The following is a 23,897-nucleotide window of genomic DNA, read 5'->3' as shown; positions in this document are numbered from 1 at the left end:
ACAACAGATCGATCAAATTGCCAATACACAGAACATAAATGGAAAGACAGTAGAGAAATACAGTAAGCAACACAAAGACACAAACAGTTTTTAATAAGGAGTTCACTCTATTCTCCAGGGCTACGTCTCCGGTCTAGCTTCAGTGGTGGCCTTGTTTTATTGTGTCTTCCAGCAGGGAAATTACAATGCAGGGACTCAATATGAGTTCTCCTGAAGCAAATTTTTCTTGGCAGGGTGGTTCTTGGATTCCCCAAGCCACATGGAGTACACAGACTCTTGTTCTTCCTACCAGCTCTGTGACCCTTGGTCTACAGTGGAAAGAGCCAACTGTGATGCTCAAATCGGACAGATTCCTCTATGGGAAGGCTTGATTCTTCAAGCTCTCTGGTGCTCGATGTTTCCTGTGGTCAGCTCAACCCTCTGTCTCGTCTGCTTGGCTTTACTGCTCTCTGTGCTCAGTCCTCCTCTCAGGGTTCACTGTTCACTGTCTCTCTTGGTCGCTTAGACTCTTCGCTCTCCCTCTCGAAATCTTCATTCGGCTGACCATGTTCATGGCTTTAGCCATTCGACCTCCATGCCTGTTTGGTTCCCCTCTTGCCTGCATCGCTTCGCCTACCGTCTGCGTGCTTGGAGTTCCCTGTTCGACGTCAGCATGAATGCTCGAGAAGTAGCCACGCATCCCCATCGGAACTACGCCAGCCTGCTCGTCGATTCGTTTCTTTCTCCACCGTGGCGGTCAACGGATTCCAAATCCCCTTAAATCACGGCTTAATTCCATGTCTATTCCGCTTCTGTCTATCAGGAAAAATCTCAGTCGTCTGATCTAGGCTCCTCAAGATCCGACATCATTTGCACGCCGAGCGCGGTTGACTTGCTCGACCGATAACGCGCGATCACGACGGTTTTTCTCTCACCTCTGCTGCCACACGTCGATCGCTGAGTGTGATCGCTCCGTTTTCTCCAAAACCTCTTACCATTCAAGGGCGCCCCGATCAAACCGTCGGTTTCCAGGTTGTGGGTCCCACCTTCGTACGATGGTGCTTTTTGCTTCTCCGCCCTCACAATCCTCGTCCTCTAGATCTGGGCTTCAAATATTTAGGATTCTAGATCAAGCCCTTGAGTCATAAGATAGCTAACTGGACTTGGCTCATCACCACATTAGAGAAAAGAATCTCCCACTAGAGCCATCGTTTCTTATCCAGAGCAAGCAGGCTGGTTCTTATCAAATCAGTCTTGGAAGCTACTCCAGTATTCTGGATGGCCTTAGCATGGATCCCTCGAAGTATCTTGGCTCGTCTCAAGCAAATATGTTGCAGATATCTATGGAATGGAGGCCAGGACAAAAGAGTCTTTGCTTGGATAAGCTGGAACAAAATAGCCCTGCCCAAAAAGTGGGGCGGATGGGGTCTCAAAGACCTTCCCTCATTTGCACAAGCTCTGGCTGCAAAAATGGGGTGGACTCTACTTACTAAGCACAACCTCTGGACGACCATTTCCTACCACAAATATATCTGGCCCTACAAATTATGGATTGGATAAGACTGCTGGGATGGAATAAGACTGGCATATCCTTGGTCTGGAAATCTTTACCTATCTCTCTCCCTCTTATTCGAAGTCACCTTGAATGGAGAATAAATGTAGGAACCAGTGCTCGCATTGGGCTGGACCCCTGGACTGGGGGAGGAGGTAGATGTTTTCTCCCTAGAGAGCTCACCCTATTGCTTAATCAGCATAACATAAAGGTAATTGCTCAGATTGCGGATCATGAGAACTCCTCAGTTTTTCCACAAGCATGGAAATCGGCCACACAGCTAAACTTGCCTCCTATCTGGCACCAAATCTGGAATGAATACACAAACGCTCTGAGTGAATCTCATATTCGCATCAAGGAGGGACCAGACGAGCTAATGTGGTGTATGGCAGAATCTGGTTTCTATACCCCTAAGGAAGGATACTTGTGTCTGCTCCATGACAAACAGCCTAAAAACATTCAAAAATGGTGGAAGCACATATGGCATTTAAAATCCCCACCCCATACCAGACTTTTCTTCTGGTGTATTCTGCGAAATAAGGTACCAACTTGGGATATGCTTACTCACAGATCCTTATATGGACCTCACTAGTGCATACTTTGCAAACAGGGCACCGAAATGACAGAGCATCTGTTCCTCACCTGTAATATCTCAAAACATATCTAGAGAGACGTTCATGTTGAGATCAAATTCACAAGAGCATGGGAAGGTGATATTATATCAGCATCTTGGGAAGCTTGGAACCACGCTCATGTAGGGTCAAACCTGCCATGCCTGCCTCTGATCATATGTTGGGAAATTTGGATGGCTAGGAATAAAATGACTTTCGAAAACTATCTAATTAGATGGTAGAACATAACTGCTAAAATCATCGCCTCCTATCCTGAACTCCCAGAGTACACACCACCTCGCCCGCACAGACCCTCTGCTCCTGATCCTATAGACCACTCCACCCCGTGGGCCTTTTTTGATGGAGCGGCCCAACATCGTGGATGTGGGGGAGGCTTCATTCTCTACCGTTCGGATCAGCATTTCTACAAAGTCAAGTTGGGATTGGGCGAAGGATCGAACAATTTTGTGGAACTAATCACTCTTCGACATCTAATACACTTTGCTTTACATCGTGATTGCAAAGATATTCAGATCTTCGGTGACTCAAATATCATTATCAACTGGATCAACAAGAAATCTAGATGTCACGCACACACACTTTTAAATATTCTAGATGAAGTGATGCATTTAAAATCTTTATTTAACACAATCCATGTTCGTCACATTTACAGGGAACACAACAACTCTGCCGACGGCCTTTCCAAGGAGGCCACGCACCTGCCAAGAGAACAGTGGATAATCTAAGAATAGTGGGGTACTAATCAGTACTAGTACTACCACAAGCCTTATATTGATCAGACCTACCACCAAGTGGATGGTACCTAATTTTTGTACAGAAATATTGGCCATATATGATGATGTAGATAACTAGTTTTATTTATGCTCAACACCCTGTGAGGTGTATTTATGTTTTTATGAACACTATACAGCATCATCCTGCGTGATGAATTTTCTGGTTTTTTTGACTCGTCCATTCACAAGAATGGGTTTGTAAATATTATGGACATATGGATATATCTGCATATGTTGATAAGCATATACTATATGTAATTTTTCAACTCTATTAATGAAATATTACGATTTTTCCGGTGGAAAAAAAAAAAAAATAAAAATAAATAAATAAATAAAATATATATATATATATATATATATATATATATATATATATGATATATTTCAAAAGTAATTTTTCAAGAAGGTAAAAAAGTTCTACAAAATATGTAAAGAGAAGTTGACAAGGTCATTCCTGACAAAAATGAAGAAGTTTCTCGACTTAAGGATCATAGTGAAAAATTACTGTCACAAATTAAAAAGCTTAAGAAGGACAAGAATTCATTAGAAAACAAGGTACAACAACTTATCGAGAAGGAAGCATCAAATGTAGAAATTCAAGTGGAACAAAAGACAAAAAATACCGATCCATTCAATAACACAACTCAAGAAGAGGACAAACTAGTTGAAGTAAAGATGTACTCAAAAGTTGCAGTTCCAGCAACAAAAGATTCAAGTGAAGATCTAGAAATTAACCATTTAACTTCCATAGCTAAAGGGAATCAACTGCTTCAAATAAATCAGGAAAACAACACAAATAAGATATGGGAAAATCAAATCACTATAATTCCTTATCAACATCTAAATCACGAGAGTAGACAACTAAATCAAGCCACGTATTTAGAACAGAAACAACAAACTGATGTTCTGAAGAATACTAATGTCAGTGCAATCCACTCATGTGACAACAATTCATCACAAGTTTCTAATCACCGCAAGATTCCAAAGAATATTAATTTAGGATGGTCAGATCCATTCTAAGTGTGACAGTTTTGTTTGTGACTTAGAGGATCATATCAAGTTGTATCAACAAAGATGAAAATTCCAGGACAAGAAGACATCTGAAACAGGGGAAAAAAAAGAGATCGGTCCTTTCATTAATAAGCTTTGAAGACAAAACTTTTTGAAGAGGAAGGAAATGTTATGAATAAATTATATATATAAATAGTAAAAATAATATAAGTAATAGTAAGACATAAAAAGCGATTAATTAACTAATAATTAGTAGGAAGAGGCATGTCTATACAGACATGACCATTCGTGAAAGGGTTATTACCTGGCCATATATACAAGACCCTCACTCTCATTGTAACATCACTCTTATTCGTACATTTTAATATATATTCTTGTATCCTAAATGGAGATCTACATATTCCAAGACTTATGGACTATTTAACTTGAAGAACGTACTTTGTTCATTCAAGATGCATGATTTATTTATCCATCATAACATTTTACATTGTAATTGACACCTTTGTAATGCACAACATTGGTGTTGAAAGACTAGTTTACTTGATAATTCTAGTTGTGTAAAATTTGAGTCATCAATACTATTTTGTATCTATAGTAATATAAGCCCACAAAGAAAATGACGAATTTGAAGAGCTAACTCATTTGAGTTCACTATATTAACATTAAATAATAACATGGAGTACTAAATCATATCATAATTGGAGATTGAATATGCAAATAGATCTTTTACTTTTCATGGATCTAGCCAAAATAAATGACTTATCAAAGATAACTCTTCTCACACGAGCTTCAATAAATGTAACTTTGTGTTAATAAAGCCTACTAAGTATAGACATATCATATCAGATAAGATAGTAGGTTCTAGGTAATATCCAAAAATAGTCATGGAAGGGTAAATTATCTCCATTGTTTTGAGATAATGGAATTGATCAAACGACAAGCCCTCTTTTCAAATAATATATAATAGTTATTTTCCTTCATGTAGTTTTTTATTTGGAATTGAGCAATGCATCTGTTGGGTGTGGCACCTAAAGGTAAATATTGTTCGAGGGTCCTACAAAATAATCCAACCTCAAAATCCTAATAAGACTAGTTCAAGGATGGAGGTTGAGTGTAAAGGAAGAAAAATGGTTCATAGGGCCTATGGGTCAATCCCAAGGTTGTATAGGCCAATGGGGTCTCAAATAAGTTCTTAGAACACACCTTGAGAAACACTTATTCGTTACAATATTAGCAACACAATTCATATGTTGCTTATGGGATATTTAAGGAAAATAGTGAATTTAGTGAATTTACTTCTAATATATATATATATATATATATATATATATATATATATCTCCAGGGGGTTTGTTACAAGTTATATCAGAGCTCCCAGGTTCAACACTTGGACCTAATGGGCTCTATCACCTAAAGAATTTGGGCCTAATCCTTGATGTGTCCACAACTTATAAAGTAATGTTGAAATCCTAGATAAGGAACAACTGGAATTTGGTCCTCTTCAAGAGGCTAACTAATCAACAGAGGATCATAAATATACTGAGGATTGAAAGATGCCATACCAATGGACATGTGGTATGTTGTGTTCGACCAATATTCTACTAGGTGCAACCATTAATCCTAAAGATCGATGTTCAACTGCATAATTTCATAGGTATCCTTCCAAACAATTGTTAAAAGTTACAATTTGTCCATTGGTTAAGGATGAAATTACTGCTTTGATGTTAGGTTATGCCTACCAATGTACAACCACCTTCCCACCTTAGGAAATTCCATCAAAATGTCCATGCTTAGCTTGGACACTGTATGTTTTCAATTTTATTCTTTGACTAGTTTCATGTGAAAAATAAAAATATTTTACATATATTTTTAAACCTTTCCAAGAGAACCTATTCCTGATGTGCGAATCATAAGGAGAAGAGTTGTTTTTTTCTAGGATTTGTGCCTTGAAATTGGAGTTAGTAATCAGATAGATTTGATTTTCAGATAGAATGATGTCATATGAAACTGAATAATTGTTGTATATCCTTCTTTCTAGGTTTTTGCATTATGGAATTCTCTTAATTCCATCTTGGCCTGTTATGGATACGGTCAGAATATCATGTACTGAAGATAATGAGTTTTCCACCATGTTGTTGATACCCTTCTTACATTAAATCTCAAAGTTATACACTTGCAATTTGTTGATGATCTATCTTTTTTTAAATGAAATGTTTCTCCAACAGACACTTCTTGTAAATTTTCTATGGCACGCATTTTCTTGAATGAATGTGTGATGTCTTTTCTATATCAGTGAGCTTTGTATTTCAAAAGCAATAGATTGTTGGTTTTATTATGATCACAGCTCTAATGCTAATGCAAAAAGCATCATATTTGATAATGAGGTGACTAGATGTCATTATATTCTTCCTATAGATTGTGACTTCTTCTACCTATGACCAACTAAAATATAACCTCTTGGTTAGATCTGTAAAGGATGCCATGAGATCCCAAAAGCCTTTGATAAACTTCATATAGAAGTTGTAGAGCTCGTTGGATCCTCTTAATGACTTCATGTTCTTTGGACAAGGCCAATTCAAAAATTGCTTGAATTTTGGTATGGACCATGTCCAGTAGTCTTCAATGACTCTTTCAGTCTCATCCTTAAATAGTTTATACCTATAAGGAAGAACAATTACTGACTTTGATTTTGGTTTTGGTCCAATAATTGGTTCTTTCCCCCTCTCAGGGGGCATTCCATGTGGTATATTTTGAAATATGTCTAAAAGGGAATCAATTAATTTCACCTCATTTTGTCTTTGTGTCCAGTAGTTGAGGCTTCACCTGCCATCCTTTCATTGAGTTACACTAAATTTTTTGGAATTTATAGTAGAAAACCTCCTTTTTGTATTCAATATCGTTGTGTCACATGAATTACCAAGATAAGCATGTTCACATGGGGGCTCTCACTCAGTATTTATAGAAAACCTTTGATTTCACACTTTCATTAGCCTTAGTTGTGATTTACAGTCCAACCATGAGCAACTCTAGGGTAACATTTTTATCAAAGATGTCTACATCTCATTCTGTAACTAAAATTCCCTATAATCTTAGGTAGAGTAACCTTGTCAATTTCAATATTTGCAAGTTGTTACTTAAGCCTTGAATTCCATTAAATGTTCTTAAAGATACATGCTCCAGTTATCTCCCCCTTTGATCCATGACCTTAAGTGTGACCTTAGATGTTTCTTCCATTAGTCTAGATAATATGCTTCTAGCCAAAATTTTATAGAAATCGATTAGTACATAACGACCATTAACTTGTATGCATGACAATATTCCTTTATTCTTCCATTTCACTAGATGGAAGCGCATGTGATTTTTGAGATTCCAAGTATTGAAGAGCTCCCAATCTGCCAACCAGATCAAGAGGCAAAGAACATCGTACATTGATTCTTTGTCTAGCTTATTGACCATGCCCCTCCAAAATGACCCAAATGCGATTGATTTTATTTTTGAAGGAGAATGCTCACTTGGATTCTTATTTCCCTTCTATGTTGGAAACGTTTTTCCATCTAGAAACTCAAAATGCATGGGAATTTTCGAGAAGTTGGATATGCAAAACCCAAACAACAACTCACCTTCTCCCAATATTACAATACAAATCCAACATCTCCTCTCAAGCTCATGAAGAAAAACAAACAAATATAAAGCCCTAGTTATTGCAATTGTTTCTCACATTGCTCTAGTTCTCATTCAACAAGATAATAATGTTATGAAATTATATCCTTCTATTTTATTTTAGAAGGAAGAGAATGAGTCAATCACAAGTAAGGTAAAACCCTAACCCTAGACTAGGTCCACAAGTGAAACACTTTACATGTGCTAAGTAGGTAGATCGATACTCACAAATGGCAACTCAATGACATGGAAACAATATTATAATAAGTTAGTGGGCAACCACTAAGTTGAATGACCTAGAGGAGCACCGAGAATCCTAGCCACCAAAGCAATTTTGCATGCTTCACTTGTATCTACTTTTCCATTTGTAGTTGTGGAATAGGAAACAAAGGGAGATAGAACAACAAAATGGAATAGCAACAAATATTTTTGAATAACAAAAGGTAATGCTCTTGTAAAAAACTCCCCTTTAAGTATTGAAAAAACACAAGGTTAGAGATACGTGATCAATTATAGTTGGAAGAAGCCTTAATTTTTTGTAAGAACAAGCTACACACTCATTGTAATTTTTTGCCCATGTATAGAGAAAATCATTCCTAGGGGAACCTACAAATTCTTATGTGAAAGAGAGCTTATGGTTGGCCTTGGTATGAAGCAATTACAGTTGGAAGAAGCCTTGATTTGTTGTAAGAACAAGCTACACACTCATTTTAATTTGTTGTCCATGTATAGAGAAATTCAGTCCCAAGGGAACCTACAAATTTTTATGTGAAAGAGAGCTTATGGTTGGCCCTTGTATGAAGCAATGTTACAATTATCGACTGAAACACATGCCCTAGGTTCTCAAAATTAGGGTTTTTGTGATTTGAAAATTATGCCTTAGATTAGAAATGTATGCCAAGTTGAATGTAGTAAACTGATTTAGCTTCATTGAATATACTCTCAAATTGGGTAGGTGCATGCTTGCTAAATCTTCATATGAGAAGCATTTGTCAAACAAAATGCTATTATGAGATCAAATACCATTGTTGAATATGTTAAACAACTTTCATTTGTAAATTCTACATTGTATGCCCTTATTGATAAGAGATGAGGATAACACACCTTCTTGGGATTTGGTTTTAATTTTATATATATTTGCATTAAATAATATCTAGTATGAAGGTTCTATTTGCAAAAAAAATAGGTATTGCCTTCTCTTCACTGTTTACTTCTCAGCAAGGGCTGTATGTTTCTATACCCATCTTATATAGAAATATTTGTTATGTTTTACCTAGGTAACATAAAACTATGTGAAAAAACCCCCAAGAAAATAATTAGGCAATAAAGAGTGTAAAAACCCCCAATAAAATAAATTAGTCAATACAAAATCTATTTGCAAAACAAATATGGTATAATTTGTTAATTATTATCTTGGTTTCAATAGTTGCAGATTGTATTCTCCTCAAAGTTTTCAATAATGTTAGAATTACTGCATTTAGGTATTTGTATTATTGATTTGTTGGCAATTCCATCCTTAGTTGTCTTGTCATCAGGAAAATTTGCAACCTAGATTGGCATTTAGAACTGAAAATATATATATATATATATATATATTATTTATTTATTTATTTATTTATTTATTTATTGTTTGATTTATAGTCTCTGGTTTGCTAGTTATTTTTACTTAATCCTTCATTTCAGGATTCTACAATGTTATATTCTAGATTCTGCTAGTCCCCATTTTAGTTAGGCTCTTTTTACATTATCTTCGTATTGTCAAGTATATATGTGCTTGGATGTGGAAAATAGTCTGAGACAAGGTGGCTAATAGTGGGAATGACATATATGCAGGTGTCATATCTAGTGCTTTTCTCTACATTCGTGATGACTTTGCTTCTATGAAAAGGAGCACCTTTTTACAGGTACTTGCAAACTCAATTTCAGCTTTCATATGGGCTTTTATAATAAATAATTCCCCTTTCTTTCTCATCAATGAATGTTTCTTTTCTTCTCATCTGACTGTTCACAACCACTGCCTTGGATTTCAACAAGAAACTATTGTTACCATGGAAATTGTGGGTGTTATAATTGGAGCAGCAATAAATGGATGGATTAGTGATTCCTATGGATGCAAGCTGGCAATAGTTATAGTTGATTTATTTTTTATTGTTGGATCAATTTCTATGGTTGCTCCTCTGGATCCATATGTTCTCATAGTTGGCAGGTTGTTGGTGGGGCTAGGTTTTGGTATTGTATCAATTACTGCTCCTATTTATATTGCAGAAGCTTCACCTTCTAAAATAAGGGGAGAACTAGTGAGTACAAATACACTCATGACTACTAGGGGTCAGTTCCTATCATATCTTGTGAATCTAGCATTTACTGAGGTAAGAATCCTTGTTATTGTTTGTCAAATTGTCTATTGATTTGTCATTGGTTGTAAAAAGTAGCATGAAACAAGTGCCTTGAAAATTAGTGGGCATCCCTATCATTTATCCAACAAATTTTGTATCAAATATTCAGCACATAGTCTACGTTTCTTCTCTAACTATTGAAATATTTCTAAACTACATAATTTGCCTGGCCTAAATTCTATGCAAAGTTGCTTCATTTTCTTAGTTTTTATTTAAGGGATACCTTGATGCTTGCATGTGTTTTGGAGTAAAGGCAGTGTTCATTAGAGGATACTTTAATCACTTAAACATGTTTTTTGCTTTGTAGGTGTTAGGGACTTGGTAGTGAGTGCTAGGTGCAGCAGGGTTACCAGCCCTCTTACAACTTGTATTGATGTTATTCTTACCAGAATCTCCACATTGGCTCTTTATAAAGATTTAGTTTGTCTGCATATAAAAAAAAATGATAGAATGTAAAGACATTTCTTTAGAATGGACCTACAACTTATTCATGTTTTCTTTGAACACAAAAAAAATCAAGTTGAGGGTGTTGCAATTTTACAACAGATATATGACCTTGATTGTCTCGGGAGTGAGATCGAACAACTATCATCTTCTATTGAAAAAGTCCTTAATGGGAGGGATATCAATGGAAATATATCATACCTAGACCTGTTCAAGTCCAAATAAGTAAGACATGCTTTATTTACTGGAGTGGGTCTTTAGGTATACAGCTACAAAGACTTTGTATCTTATTCTTCGAGAATAATTGATGTGCCTTGTAGTAATTTTTAATTATTATGATCATGGCATGCATCATGAATGGATGCTAACTCAATGTTATAATATTTTTTTAACAATGAAAAGTGTTGTATTCATAGCAGGAAAAACCATGTAGGCACTCCACCTCCCCCCAGGGCTTATACCCGTAGGTCGTCTTCTTGCTTATGCTCATAAGAAACAATATACTGAACTGGATTCAAAATATTTAAAGTAGCCAAGTTCTTACTGTGAACTACAAGATGGGAATCATAACCCATTTCTACTTGACTAGCATTCCTATAGATGAAGATATAGGCAAACTAAAGGCATAGCCTTATACAAAATCCTAGCATTTGCTAAGATAGAAAACAACTTAGTGTCATAAATGACTAGCTTGTTGCTTTGTTTGATGATTAGCAATCATGATTTCTTCGTTGGTGTCTTTTCCATATGCTACTCACTCTTCTCTCTCTATTATGTTTGGGGTTATCATGGACCTCTTTGATCTCACTAATTTGGTCTATCAGGGATTGGTTCAACTCCTCAACAACTCAATTTCTCCTTTGTTATAACTATCCTATTTTTTTGCTACTCACCTTGTGAACGGAGGTTGATGTTCTTCATGATTTCTACTTCCCTCACCTTATCCTTCAGGTACCCCATTGACCTGGAAAATATTGTATTAGTTTCCTCCATTTTTCCAGTCTTCTCTATGCATTATGAGCTGTCAAATTGTACCCACCCAACTTATCTGTCTGTAGTTGAGAAATTGGGGCAATTGTTACTCATTCTAGGGTACTTGGGGCTGTTAATATTTGAGGATGTTTCTATTGACCTTGCTACCTTTGTGAGTTTTTTTCTTGGGAATCTTGTGAATCTCGCCAAATGATATGAAGTGATTTCCTTCTTACCCATGAATGTTTATCTTATCTTCTTCAGTTTGTTCCTTGTTGTTTAGGTCTTGCATGTTTTCTAGGCCCTTGTTGTTATTAATCTTTTTGGTCCTGTGACCTTCATTTCCCTCTTTTTTCAAAAGTTGATGTGACATTTGGGTGTGTGTGTGTCATCTATCCATCCTGATTTCTTCCCTCTGCTTCTATTTCTCTACCAATCTTATTCTAACATCCTTGGACTAGTATTGGCATGAGGGAAGCATCCATTTAATCCTTTCTCTGTTGTTTCTTATTTCTTTTAACAAGGATATGTGATGGTTACCTATGGACCTCAAAATCTTATTCTAGGACCCTCAATTATCCCATACCCAATTTTTTAACCCTTGAAGCATTGTTAATGCTTCTTCTTTATTGTTGGTAGTTTCTCCCAAATCCCATGAGAATTCTTTTACTTTTTTTACCCCTTGGGTCATAATGACACCTCCTACTCCTACTTCTCCCTACTTCTCTTTTTCCACACCATTGAAGAATAAAAAGGTGTTTATGTGCAATTATTGAGGTATTAATGTTGCAATTTGTGGGTCCCAACCTCAAACTTCTTAGGGAATTTCATGCCTCTTTGATTTAGGGTTGGATACAGAACATTTGTCCAATATTATTATAGCACCCTTAGTTCTACCATATCCAATGCTAATTCCAGATTCATTGCAGTATCCACTTTTGTGGTTTTGTGCTATGGGTTCTTGGGACTTGTAGATGACTAAATAGTTTCTAAGTGTATATGAGCTTGTCTTACCAATATTAAGAAGATAAGATTTGACTCTCCTATGAAGGTAATATTTCTTAGGGCTTAGTGTGCCTAGAAATATTAGCAATTAAATGTTGCTAATGCTTTTGCTTTGTTGTTCGTAGATTTTCCTAAACCCCATGAAAATTCTACTCTCCTATGGAGGTAATCTTTCCATGGTTAGTGTGCTCAGAACTCTTAGCCCTTAAAGCATTGCTAATGTTTCTTCTTTGTTGTTCGTATCTATTCCTAAACCCCATGAGAATTCTCTTTTCTTTTTAACCTCCTAGGTCATAATGGCACCACCTACTCCTGCAGCTCATGTATTTCCCCTTGTTATATTGAAGAATAAAATGAAGTTTTTGTGTGCATATTCAAGTTCTAATGTCTCCCTCTGTTGGTACCAACCTCCTTTTTTTGGCATTTATGGGGTTTTCTATTGAACATTAGTCTGATCCCAAAGATTGAATGAATGTAGCCAATTTTCTTTCCTAACCTCCAAGGGAGTTGTCAACCTTTTCTCTCTACAGTATGCATTGAGACTATACTAATGTCATAGTTGTTGATGTTATTTTAACTGGAAATATTTTCTCTTCTTGGAAGATATTTTTGTTTCTATCCAACCATTTTTTACACAACAACATTTGGGAAATTCTTTCTGCAATGAATCTTGGGCCAATTCTTGTGTTGTTCCAAGTGAATTTCCTGTTTGCAAGTTTGACATAAAATAGGTTCAGATTAGGTCTTTTACTTGTACTCTACAGGGTCTGTTATATTGGGTATATTGTGTTATATTTTTTTTGGACCCTATATTAGGTGGGTGGCCTATCTATGGTTTTGTGCATGGATTTCGCACATGGTTTTGGGCATGATGGTTTTCTGTCCATGGTATTTTAGAGATCCAGTCAAGGGAACTACGGTTATGTTCTAATCTAGGGTTAATGGATTGGGTTTTATGGATGCTTCGGCATGCATATATATGTATTGTAACATTGAAAGGAACATAATGAAAAAATCAATCTGGTAATCCCAGTTTTGGGATCCAAGGGAAAATCTTTGTGTATATTTGTTTTATGTGTTATGCTCTCGCCATTATTTATTTTTTGTTTTTAGAATTTTTATGCAGGTAATTTCTGTATGGAGTTAAAACCTACATGTTATATATACCATCCTTTTTCTCTTTGTAGCCTTGTTCGAGTCGATTCCCAAGGTATGGTTTTTCTAGGGATGGATTCTTTTGAGATATTGAATGATTCCTAGCAGCTTCTCTTTTACCCCAATTATTTGGGGTGTAAATGTTGGTTAACTGGAATTCTTGACCCAAGGAAAATTCTATAAAGGATGTTGTGATCCAGTGAGAACCTTTCAGCCCTACTTTTTAGGGTATCAGAATCCCATAGGGAGGCTACTCCCTCTAAAGAACCCTCTTGGTTTGATGCAAAATTTGTGTCTTCCCTTCCATAGAGATTTTATTAGTTCTGAGAATATAGTTTCTTCATTTTATGTCTCTTGAAGGAATATTTATATCAGTTTTTTTATGTCCCTAACCTCCATATTGCTAGGATATTAGCTTCGTATTTTGTTTTTTAATTTAGAGTTGGCTCCAAAGGCTTATAGCAATGTTAACTGTGAGCCATTCACATTGTTTTGCGCTAGTTCTTCTTTCTATTCTTTGTGACTTATATTTTTACAGTAATTCACTTGCAGGCATTTCAATTTATGGGTATTAATACTGTAATGTATTACAGTCCTACTATTGTGGAGTTAGCGGGCTTTGTTTCAAATCAAATAACTTTATTACTTTCCTTGTTTGTTGTAGCAATGAATGCACTTGGCACAATTCTTGGCATATACCTAATATATTGGTGTGGAAGAAGATTGCTACTCTTAATGAGCTTAATCAGAAATTTTTTTGTCACTAGCCATTCTATCTAGAGCATTTTACTTTACTTCTATTGATGTGCCCATTGTTGACATACAACAAACACTAAAAGCAGGTTATGCTTTCCAACACTCCTTGTTGGAATTATGGTACAGGTGTTGTCCTTGATGGAAACTCACAATGATTCAGTGATGTATGACAGTGCAACAGGTCAATTCAAAGGTAACAGCAAAGTATTGCAGATCAGATTCGAGAGATTGAAGAAAGAGAATGTTTTAAGAAGTATACGCTTTTTATCCTAGTCCAAGTCGCGTATACACGTGGGTACACAGAACAAAAGGACCGTATACGTATGCACACACTTTCACAAGAGGAAAACCATGTATGGAATGGAAAATTAAGGTTAAAGAATACCAAGGGTCCATACCATGGTATTAGCCCAAAATATTGAGTGGAATAACGGTTACTTGATCCCGTTTAAGAATACCACAAGTTTTAAGTGTTGTTTTGGTTCGAGGTATTGAGAAAGGATAAAACTATATAAGGAGGAGAAGATGAAAGGACTAAGTGTGCAGGTGAAAGGGTTTTTGATGAATACTTATATCTGAAGTATATTTTGGGTTGTAAGGGATACGGTTATGATATAGATCTGGAATATCTTGTGCACCCTTGGATACAATATTGGATCGGGATCATGAGACCTTAAATGACTTATCATTGAATAATTTGATAATGGATAGTATAGATATGATTCCTAATTCATGTTTTATCCTTTATATGCCATGATCTGGGTATATGTGAAGTCTGGGATAGATGTGAAGTTATAAGGTATTATCTGCATATCTATACGTTGGTTCACCTTGGTGAAGACGCGTATACACGTTGGTTCAACACTTATAAGTAGCGTATACATTCTGACATATGATGTTTGAGGTTGCAGTTGGTTCTGGTTGTTGATGCAGAGTTCCGGGTTCAGCTCTATATTCTGGTGATAGTGATCTAACTATTCAGATGCAATTGTATTTGATGGTCGTATTACAGTGGTGATTTATTTTGAGCTTCAATGTTTCTGATGGGTCTAGTATGAAAATTTGATGAAACGTGGCCTACATATTGTATTGTTGTGTACCAGGAGTATCCAGTCTGAAAATTTATGAAACGTGGTCCTTGGAGGAAGAGTGAAGGTGGTAGCCTTTTGTAGGTTGACGCCTACATACTGGTAAACATATCATCTAGTACAAGAGCTAGGGGGTTGTAGCTCCCTTCTAGTAGGATCTAGAGAACAAGAGAAGGTTGTAGCCTTCTACAAGTGGGTGCCTACGTACTGGTATGAGTCTGCACCAGTACAAGATTGTAAACAGGTTTTCTTTATATTAAGAGAAGACAGAGATGACAGCAGCAGGTGGTTTTTCTCTCGCATTTGGTTTCCACCTTAAATCTTGGTGTTCATGTGTGCTACTTATGTGTGTTGATTTATTATGTTCTTACTGCATCTATTTACTGCCTAGTAAAAGCATCACACTCTAGTTTAAAATCAACATACAATGAATTAACTGTTTTACAAGTTTATTATCTATACGTTGGTTTCACTCATTGTAGTCGCGGATATACATTGGTTGGCTTCTATAAAAGAGAGTATACAATTTGAAAAATAAAAATTTAAAATATTGATTCACCCCCCCTCTCAGTATTTTTCCCAACAATTGGTATCAGAGCAGGTCCTTCAGAAGAAGATTGATCGCTTGAGGGAAGCTCTCTAAAAATGAGCAATCATAAAGGAATGGGATCTATCAGACCACCAATCTTCAATGGAGATAACTTAGTATATTGCAAGACAAGAACTAGAGCCTATCTTCAGTTACTTGGAGCTGATGTTTGGAAAATTGTGGAAAGACAATACCAATATCTAGCAGCAGTCCCCACGGATCCAACAGAAAAGAAATCATATGAAACCAATGCCAAAGTCGTCAATGCTTTATTGGGAAGTCTATTAGAATCAGAATTTGTCAAAGTCATGCAGTTCAACACAACTAAAGAAATATGGGACAGAATCATTCCGAGCTACGACGAGGGCTCCCAGATAAAACGTGCTAAACTCCAAACTCTCAGAATCGAATAGGAAACTCTCAAGATGCATAGTGATGAAAGTATTGCTATTTATTTCTTAATATTAGATGAGATTGTAAATCATATGAGAAAAATCTGGGTGAAGAATTAAAGGAGGCTACTATAGTTGAGAAAATTTTGAGATCTCTATCTTCTAAATTTGAGTCAAAAGTATCTTCCATTCAAGAAAAGCATGATCTACAATCTGTTACTATTGTTCAACTTCATGGAATTTTAACTGCCTTTGAAATGAGGAAAGGAGGTCCATTGGAAATCAAAGAAGTTGCTTTCAAAGCTTCTGCAAAAGGAAAAGAAAGGAAATATCTCAAAGAATCAGGATATATATCAGAAGAATATGAGGTAAACTTTGTGAAGAAACTTCAATGGGGTTAAGGAAGATTCATAGGTAAGCTTCCCTTCAAATGTTTTGCTTGTGGAGTTGGTCATTATGCTGCTAAATATCCTCGTAACTACAACCATGACAAAGGAAAGATTTCTGCAGAAGGTAATAGAAGAAGTTATTATACTCATGAAGATAGTGATGGCCCATCTAATAGTGATGAAGATGATCAAGATTTTAAACTGCTCATGGCATATGAAAATGATACCTTAGAAGAAGAAGATTTATTTAAAGAAATCACTCAACTCAAAATCTATTTGGAAGAAAAGGATACAGTCATAGACACAATGACACATGCACTCACTGAAAAGGACAAGCATAATGAAAAATTAGAGTGTGAAGTAGTAAGTCTAAGAAAAGAACTTGAGAAGTCAAAAACTTTGAATCTTAGATTTGCTAAAGGATTGGAAACCTTAGATGAAATCATCAAAGTTCAGCGTTCTCCACTTATAAATATTGGTCTTGGTTTTCATGAAATTGTTAAAGGTGAATCTGGCTCACAAACTGAGGCAAGGAATTCTAATGCAAAATATGAAATGCTCAACAAGGAGATAAGAGGTCAACCCCATCAACAACCAAGGAAAGAAAGTCTTCAAAGAAAATCATTTACTCCTAACTATGGAAGTGATAATCGGTTCTTTCCTCTGATGAATAATGTTGAATCTCATATCTGTCATAATTTTGGACATGTTGCAACCAGGTGTAGAAGTAGAATGTTTCAAGCTAATAACCATCTCACAGAAAGATCACCAGCTTCCAGGTACTTTATGGGATATTGTTTTTCTTGCAATATGTTTGGTCACAAAGCCATTGATTGCATTAGAAGGAATATGAAACATATAATATGTTATGCTTGTAACAAGTTTAGCATGTAGCAAAAGAATGCAGGAACGAGTCTATGGATCACCATAGACAATATGGTAAGCAATCAAATAAGAAGATTTATATTAAAAAATCAGAAAAAGGATGAATCCACCAAGAATCAAGAAAAGGAAGATCATATAAGGTGTGATCTTGCTCTCTACTCATGCAAAGATAGTAGATGTGCTCATCACATCACTAGAGATAAGAGTAAAATGGAGTTTTTGATGAAGAACCATCATGGCAATGATGTTCTAGCTCAGTATACAGACAAAACAAACTCAGGAAGAACTGAAAGTATAAAATTTAAGTATTCCAATTCTCACACGCAGTTATTATGAAGATAGATCACGTGTATACGCGAGTTAGAAGCTGCATAGTCACGTAGGTGTTGGTTTGATGAAGATGCAGTGGGACAGACTCGGGAAAAGGGATCTGATATGGTTCAGTCAATTATCAATTATCTTTTCTGTTCTGATTGATGATGATTACAATCTGTTGATGATATGTAGAAGTGCTTTTGGCCCTCATAAGTTGTTGATGACTTGATGAATAACGGGTTGATAATGATGCCTTCATGATTCTTACTGATAAATGCTATGATCAGATCTAACAGTGAACAGTTGGCACAAGTTTAGGGGGAGCATATGCTATGCTTCTAATAATGCATTGTTGACATTATATTTTTCTTTAGAAGACCTTGGTACATGATAATACTTATATTGCTTGAGCCACATAGTTGTTTTGATTCAAATGACTCTTTTGATGATGGACATATACAGGTTGGTGTTCTTGATGTTGCCAACAAAATCTTATGGCACGGATCATATATGATGTATGATAGTTGTTGATAACTATCATGGTCTTGTCTAAGTCCTTGGTCTTTGATGTCATGAAAATCATTTGATGTAAAGGTCATGTAAAAACCTATGATGTAATTTGTAACCCCACTTTGCATGGGAAGGATGATGTAATAATTATCATATTCAGTCATGTATGGACATTTGAGATCATGTCAAATATGTACTCCCACTTGATTGGGTGATTGATGTATGTATGAGTCATTGGTGATAGGAAGGTCCTACTCACATAGATGGGTTATAGAGCCATGTTATTGTTTCAAAAATAAATAAAAAATCTTTGTAGACTCTACATGTGCTCAGGGGGAGCATGGATAGCATAGTGCATCTCTAAGGGGGAGAATATCTTGGTCTGCCCTTTTCCCTTGATGTCAAAGGGGGGGAGTATCTTGGTGTTGTATCTTGGTACCAATATGGTTGCCATCAAGTCCAAAGGGGAAGATTTTTGGCATTATGGTACAGGTGTTGTCCTTGATGGAAACTCATAAATGATTCAGTGATGTATGACAATGAAATAGGTCAATTCAGAGGTAACAGCAAAGGATTACAGATCAGATTCCAGAGATTGAAGAAAGAGAATGGTTTAAGAAGTATATGCTTTTTATCCTAGTCCAAGTCGCTTGTACACGCAGGTACACGGAACAGAAGGAGCGTATACGTATGCACACACTTTCACAAGAGGAAAAGCACGTATGGGATGGAAAATTAAGGTTAACGAATACCAAGGGTCCATACCATGGTATTAGCCCACAATATTGAGCGGAATAACGGCTACTTGATCCCGTCTAAGAATACCACTGGTTCTAAGTGTTGTTTTGGTTTGAGGTATTGAGAAAGGCTAAAACTATATAAGGAGGAGAAGATCAAAGGGCTAAGTGTGCAGGTGAAAGGGTTTTTGATGAATACTTATATCTGAAGTATATTTTGGGTTGTAAGGGCTATGGTTATGATATAGATCTGAAATATCTTGTACGCCCTTGCATACAATATTGGATCAGAATCATGAGACCTGAAATGACTTATCATTGAATAATCTGATAATTGATAGTATAGATCTGATTGTTAATTCATGTTTTATCCTTTATATGCCATGATCTGGGTATATGTGAAGTCTAGGATAGCTGCGAAGTTATAAGGTATTATCTGTAGATCTATATGGTGGTTCGCCTTGGTGAAGGTGCGTATACACGTTGGTTCAGCACTTCTAAGTAGTGTATACATTATGACATATGATGTTTGAGGTTTCAGTTTGTTTTGGTTGTTGATGCAGTGTTCTGGGTTCAGCTCTATGTTTTGGTGATAGTGATCTGATTGTTCAGATGCAGTTGTATTTGATGGTTGTATTACAGTTGTGATTGATTTTGAGCTTCAATGTTTCTAATGGGTCTAGTATGAAAATTTGACGAAACGTGGCCTACATATTGTATTGTTGTGTACCAGGAGTATCTAGTCTGAAAATTTATGAAACGTGGTCCCTGGAGGAAGAGTGAAGATGGTAGCCTTCTATAGGTCAGCCCCTAGGTACTAGTAAACATATAAGCCAGTACAAGAGCTAGGGGGTTGTAGCTCTCTTCCAGTAGGAGATGGAGAACGAGAGAAGGTTGTAGTCTTCTGCAGGTGGGTGCCTGTGTACTGGTATGAGTCTGCACCAGTACAAGATTGTAAATAGTTTTTCTTTATATTAAAAGAAGACAGAGACGACAGCAACAAGTGGTTTTTCCCCTGCATTTGGTTTCCACTCTAAATCTTAGTGTTCATGTGTGCTACTTATGTGTGTTTCTTTATTATGTTCTTACTACATCTGTTTCCTGCCTAGTAAAATCATCACACTCTGGTTTAAAATCAATAGACAATGAATTAACTATTTTACAAGTTTATTATCTATACGCTGGTTTAAGTCATTGTAGTCATGGATATACATTAGTTGGCTTCTGTAAAAGAGCATATACAGTTTGAAAAAGAAAAATTTAAAATACTGATTCACCCCCCCTCTCAGTATTTTTCCCAACAATTGGTATTAGAGCAGGTCCTTCAGAAGAAGCTTGTTCGCTCAAAGGAAGATCTCTTAAGATGAGAAATCATGAAGGAATGGGATCTATCAGACCACCAATCTTCAATGGAGATGACTTAGTATATTTGAAGAAAAGGACTAGAGCCTATATTCAGTCACTTGGAGCTGATGTTTGGGCAATTATGGAAAGAGTATACCAATATCCAGCAGTAGTCCCAACAAATCCAGCAAAAAATAAATCATATGAAACCAATGCCAAAGTTGTCAATGCTTTATTAGGAAGTCTATAAGAACCAGAATTCGTCAAAGTCATGCAGTTCAACACAGCGAAAGAAATATGGGACAAAATCATACATAGCTACGAAGGGGACTCCCAGGTAAAACGTGCTAAACTCCAAATTCTCATAATCCAGTATGAAAATCTCAAGATGCATAGTGATGAAAGTATTGCTAGTTATTTATTACAAGTAGATCAGATTGTAAATCATATGAGAAATCTGGGTGAAGAAATAAAGGAGGCTACTATAGTTGAGAAAAATTTGAGATCTCTATCTTCTAAATTTGAGTCAAAAGTATATGCCATTGAAGAAAAGAAGGATCTACAATTTGTTACTATTGGTCAACTTTATGGAATTTTAACTCCCTTTGAAATGAGGAAAGGAGGTCCATCAGAAATAAGAGAAGCCGCTTTCAAAGCTTCTGCAAAAGGAAAAGAAAAGGAAGACCTCAAATAATCAGTATATATATTAGAAGAAGATGAGGTAAACTTTATGAAGAAACTTCAGCGGGGTTCCAGAAGATTCAGAGGTAAGCTTCCCTTCAAATTTTTTGCTTGTGGAAGAGTTGGTCATTATGCTGCTAAATGTCCTCATAAATACAACCATGACAAAGGAAATATTTCTACAGAAGGTAATAGAAGAAGTTATTATACTCATGAAGATAGTGATGGCATGTCTAATAGTGATGAAGATGATCAAGATTTTAAACTGCTCATGGCATATGAAAATGATACCTTAGAAGAAGAATATTTCCTTAAAGAAATCACTCAACTCAAAATATGTTTGGAAGAAAAGGATACAATCATATACATATTGACACATCAATTCACTGAAAAGGACAAGAACAATGAAAGATTAGAGTGTGAAGTAGTAAGTCTAAGAAAAGAACTTGAGAAGACAAAAACTTTGAATATTAGATTTTCTAAAGGATCGGAAACCTTAGATGAAATCATCAAAGTTCAGCGTTCTCCACTTATAAAGACTGGTCTTGTTTTTCATGAAACTGTTAAAGGTGAATCTGGCTCACAAACTTAGGCAAGGAATTCTAATGCAAAATATGAAATACTCAACAAGGAGATAAGAGGTCAACCCCATCAACAACTAAAGAAATAAAGTCTTCAAATAAAATCATTTACTACTAACTATGGAAGTGATAATCAGTTATTTCCTTTGATGAATAATGTTGAATCTCATATCTGTCATAATTTTGGACATGTTGCAGCGAGGTGCAGAGGTAGAATGTTTCAAGCTAATAACCATCTCACAGAAAGATCATCAGCTTACAGGTACTTTAAGGGATATTGTTTTTATTGCGATATGTTTGGTCACAAAGCCATTGATTGCTATAGAAGGAATATGAAACATATAAGATGTTATGCTTGTAACAAGTTTGGGCATGTAGCAAAAGAATGCAGAAGCAAGTCTATGGATCACCGTAGACAATATGGTAAGCAATCAAATAAGAAGATTTATATCAGAAAAAGATGAATCCACCAAGAATCAAGAAAAGGAATATCAAATAAGGTATGTTCTTGCTCTTTGCTCATTCAAAGACAGTAGTTGTGCTCATCACATGACTAGAGATAAGATTAAAATGTAGTCTCTGATGAAGAACCATCATGTAAATGATGTTCTAGCTCAGTATACAGACAGAACAAACTCAGGAGGAACTGAAAGTATAAAATTTTAGTATTCCAATTCTCATACGCAATTACTATGAAGAAAGATCACATGTATACATGAGTTAGAAGTTGCACAGTCGTGTATATGTTGGTTTGATGAAGAAGCAGTGGGATAGACTCAGGAAAAGGGGTCTGATATGGTTTAGCCAAGTATCAATTATCTTTTCTATTCTGATTGATGATGATTACAGTCTGTTGATGATATGTAGAAGTGCTTTTGGCCCTCATAAGTTGTTGATGACTTGATGAATAACTAGTTGATGATGATTCCGTGATGATTCTTACTAACAAATGCAATGATCAAATCTGACAGTGAACAGGTGGCACAGGTTCAGGGGGAGCATATGCTATTCTTCTAATAATGCATTGTTGACATTATATTTTTCTTTAGAATACCTTGGTACATGATGATGCTTATATTGCTTGAGCCACATAGTTGTTTTGATTCAGATGACTCTTTTGATGATGGAAATATATAGGTTGTTGTTGTTGATGTTGCTGACAGAAGCTTATGGTGGAGATCATATATGACGTATGATAGTTGTTGATAACTATCATGGTATTATCTAAGTCCTTGGTCTTTGATGTCATGAAAATCATTTGATGTAAAGGTTTGTTAAACACATACATGGCAGCAACAACAGATGAATGATAAGCATGAGAGTATATATATTATTAACAAATGATATACATTTATAGTACATTCACATGACCTTTGGTTTCATATTCCAAGGTCTCTTGGACTTCCTTAGACTATTCATCTTCCCCACCAACCCTTAGAGGATTAGGTATCCAATATTCCCCCCCTTAATTCGAAGGGTTATGTATGAGTCCAAGAAGGGAGTTGTAATACAAAATTTGCAAAAATGCATGGCAGCACTATGATGAATGTGCTCTCTGAAATGTTGGTATAAGGGAGGTGATTTAATGATGACCACCAACACTGGAATGCTTAGTGCAGTTCCCAAAACTCTTCCAAGTCTGGCATGAAGCTCAGGTCTTCTGCTAGAGGAAGTGCTCCTGATGTTTTGAAGAGGGAAACCTTCAACCAATAAAGGGAGGTCTCACCCTGCATAAAAGGGAGAACCTTAACCTAAAAAGGGAGGTCTCAACCTGTGATGGTTTAAGGATGACCAACCACTCTGGAATGCTTAATGCAATTCCTGGAACTCTTCCAAAACTTGCAAGAAGCTGAAGTCTTCTGCTAGGGGAAGTGTCCCCAATTCTTTGAAGAGGTATCACTGACTGAAAGCATGCTTAGGGGCATATTTGCCTCTAGCTACAAATCTAAATTTGGTATGGCAGGTTGTGGCTCAGGCTCGCTTGATTTGGCTTTGAAGCTTGTAGATGACCATCATTTCCCCCCTGTCATATACAAGGTGAGATGATGGAG

The 23,897-nt window shown here is 36.2% G+C and overlaps 1 pseudogene; it reads left to right on the top strand.

The window, feature by feature from the left end:
- The window catches only part of LOC149218897 (inositol transporter 1-like), a 73,713-nt pseudogene extending 59,146 nt beyond the window's left edge, over nt 1-14,567 (top strand).
- Nucleotides 14,568-23,897: the final 9,330 nt, after the last annotated feature.

The sequence above is a fragment of the Pinus tabuliformis genome, chromosome Q (genome assembly GCF_031772625.1).
Source record: "Pinus tabuliformis cultivar Carrire ecotype Pingquan chromosome Q, CPIR1, whole genome shotgun sequence".
NCBI classification, from domain to species: Eukaryota; Viridiplantae; Streptophyta; class Pinopsida; order Pinales; family Pinaceae; genus Pinus; species Pinus tabuliformis.
This window is presented reverse-complemented; position numbering and strand designations above follow the sequence as displayed.